The 3,360-nt window shown below is 36.8% G+C and overlaps 1 long non-coding RNA gene across 1 annotated transcript; it reads right to left on the reverse strand.

Annotated features, from left to right (window-relative positions):
• Positions 1 to 1,103: 1,103 nt before the first annotated feature.
• Positions 1,104 to 2,444, reverse strand: LOC115167026 (uncharacterized). Its single transcript, XR_003870427.1, has 2 exons — positions 1,755 to 2,444; positions 1,104 to 1,450 (listed from the first exon to the last, which is right to left on the reverse strand). It is a non-coding gene; the product is annotated as an uncharacterized LOC115167026 (long non-coding RNA).
• Between the last annotated feature and the right edge of the window lie 916 nt (positions 2,445 to 3,360).

The following is a 3,360-nucleotide window of genomic DNA, read 5'->3' on the forward strand; positions in this document are numbered from 1 at the left end:
TATTTAGTTGGATTTGTCATGTGAAATACGTACTATAGTATTATAATAATAATATTATAAATTATATTTTATGTTAATTTATGTTCATTGTTGTTTGATATCCTTAAATTGTTTAATATCCTTACTTGTATGACTTTTATGTCTGTTTTAAATTGTTGTGACACAGTTTAAAAAATGTTGTCGGGTAATTTGTCTGTACCCTGTAAGGGTGAGGTAGGTCTGTTCAGAGCAGAGCAGAGAGGGCATAGTGTGTAAGCCGTTGAGAACAGGAATGTGAGAGAGCATTATTGCTCACACTTGATGTGAATGGAAAGGGGTTGAAGAAATGACAGCGTTACAGTGGGTGGTAGGGCCTCAGTACAGCCTGGGAGGAAATGGAATGAGAAAGTGCAGTCAGGCAGACCACTCATTCAGCATGACAAATGGGAAAGGCCAAAGGGATACCTGATACCACACTGTGGGCTAGCTGCATGCACCTGCCTGGCCAGGCTCCATGTGCATACCACTGGAAGTAATGTTAACGCTAATAATAGTAATAGTAAAAATTCTGCTATAATTGGTGATAATAGGAAATAATTGTAATAATAATATCAATAATATCTATAATAACAAATATACTTTTAAAGTTAAAATAATATAATTCAAAAGTATTTAAAAATATACTTAAATTGTATTTGATAGATTCATATTCGTTGTGTATTTTCCATTGAAAGGGGGTTCTGCAAAGAAAAGGAAGTGATTCAGCTTATGTAACTGTTACTGTATCATCATTAGCTAAGCTTCATTAAGTACCTTTATTTATATATTCTTTATATTTTCAGCTAAATATATGTAACTGTTACTGTATCATCATTAGCTAAGCTTCATTAAGTACCTTTATTTATATATTCTTTATATTTTCAGCTAAATATAAGTGTAAAATATGTATATTTTTGTAAATGTTATTGTAAATGTATAAGTATGAAATTAACAATCATCCATCAATAATATTGTTAGTTTACCACTCAAGACATGTTAATACGTTCAGGAAATACAAGCCATTTTAGTATAATTGTTGTATAAAAAAATATGGAAATAACAAATTCACAATAACACAGCACAAATTGTTTTCTATTTGTTTTATCAAGAAAAATACGATAAACACATTCTCTAAGTCATGGAAAGGCAGACTTTCCTCTCTCCAGCAGAATTACAGTATCCATGTCAGAGTGCTGCTGATGAGTGTGATTACATGTTAAACTGTGGAAACAATACATCCCAGTATTTGTATGAACAGTACACCTCCCGTGACATACTTTGATTGGCTTGGCTTTCCTCAGTAGCTACTTCAGATCTAGGTTCCATCTGAAGAGTACTCTGATCTACTTTCCTGTCTGTCTGTGCAGAACAAGATTGTTGTTACCAAGTTTCCGCTGTGGATTTGGCTTGCTGCTTTGTATTCTACTCCTACCTGGTTAAATAAAGGTGAAATAAAAATAAATAAAACAATTTGATTCATCAGTTAACAGTACTTGATTTATCAATTAATAGACTTATAAATATAGGATTATGCATATTAAAATAAGCACATTTGGATTGATAAGGTGGTGAAGTAAATCCTCATGATTTATGCTAATGCAATTTAGTGTTCTGATTCCACCATTGCAGGGTGGGGCTCTGAAGAGCAGTCATTCGCCTCTGTATGTCTCTACTGTACAGATACACCTACTATCATATGAATTATGATATCAAAGAAAAATGAAAAGCAATGATACCTGCTTTGTCTTTTATTTTCGGCCAGCTCAGCTTTCCTCAGCTCTGCTTAAACAGAAAGGCATTAATGAGCACACAAAGAGTTAATGACTCTGTTTCTACAGACAGACAGGATGTCACAAGCCACATGTCATGAGGTTTACATCTAAATTAACTCATATACCAAATTCCACTGGCATATTAAATCTATGAGAGCTGTCTAGAATTGGAAGGGACAGGGAGTGCAATAATCCAATTGTAGGACAGGACACAGCGAGAGACATAGTGGAGAGGAAGGAAGAGAGGTGGCCTGTATGTCTCTCTGTCTACACAGCTTGTTCAGATTGGCTCAGCAGAATGTGTTTCACCCACCCTGATATGGTCACTCTGGCTGGGGCGGTCAGTGAGGAGGACTCCCCTCCTCCGCTCTCACTGCCAGGCAGATAAACTGTGGTCACTCACACTGGTCAGTCAGTCGGGAGCGTCAGGGTGCATGCAGCGTGTCGTAAAAATACTCAATCTGGTCTCCCATTTCTGTGTTTAGATTGGGCAGGGGAATGACCACAGACTGACAGTAGAAGGCCCTGCTCTCTCTGTCCAAAGGACAAAAATAATGGTCTGTTTTCTCTAGACAAATACATGACCTCATTCTCCCAATTTCATGTCAATATGTTTTTTGGGGGTGCACCTTCCATAGAATAGAGAATAACATAGAATATGAACAGCATGTTAACTTTATAGAGGTGTTTATAGTTTTTTTAATCGTATTGTGAGTGTTTATTATAGTTCATTGTAGATAAACAGAATAATGCATGTTTATCCATGGATGGATGTGGATTAGACTGAATACTGTAGGTGTGAAAATAATGTAAAAAGTATGACATTCACAGAAATATAAATGACATTGACAATACACATTACATTCATATATACTGTATGTATTCAATATTTTGTATTTCACAATAAATATAGAATCATTATTTAAGGGGTTGATCTGAACATCCACATATTTGACGATCACCAACCTTGGAATCAAATGATTCCGATATGACAAGAGTGAATGTCAGTTTGTTTTTGTGTTAGTCAGTGTGTTGGTGTGTGTAGACGCCCACACTGTTGTTAGAATACGTGTGCTAATGCTTGCCTGTGTGTTTGTGTGCCATTATATCCTATCTAGTCATGAGGTTGTAATGAGTTAGTTCCTCCTCACCCCAGGGTGCTGCTGTGGGATAGGACACTGCCACCATGGTTTCTAGTTGGCTTTGTCATGTGAATTGTGTTGAGTGGTGTTGCATGGTCCTGTGGAGCTCTGTTGATCCAGTATTTACACAACGGTGACCAGGGTAGTGTTGTGCAGGGCAGAGTAGATGGATTGGGGGAACTACTGTGTTACACCTTGCTGCTACAGCAGAGCACAGGTAGAGCACCTGTCTAGTAGTGAACACCACTTCCAAAGAGAATCACACCTAAGGAGTCCATAGACACACTGCTACATTTTGTCTATCACAAAGTAGTTGGAAAATGCACATTAACACCAGCTGTCTCTGGCAGTTTTGTTTCATTTTAGCCGTTCCCAATTAGCTTTTCATTTATTTTTGAAATATTATTTTATTGTACTGAAGTCTGAAG

The sequence above is a fragment of the Salmo trutta genome, chromosome 29 (genome assembly GCF_901001165.1).
Source record: "Salmo trutta chromosome 29, fSalTru1.1, whole genome shotgun sequence".
Taxonomy (NCBI): domain Eukaryota; kingdom Metazoa; phylum Chordata; class Actinopteri; order Salmoniformes; family Salmonidae; genus Salmo; species Salmo trutta.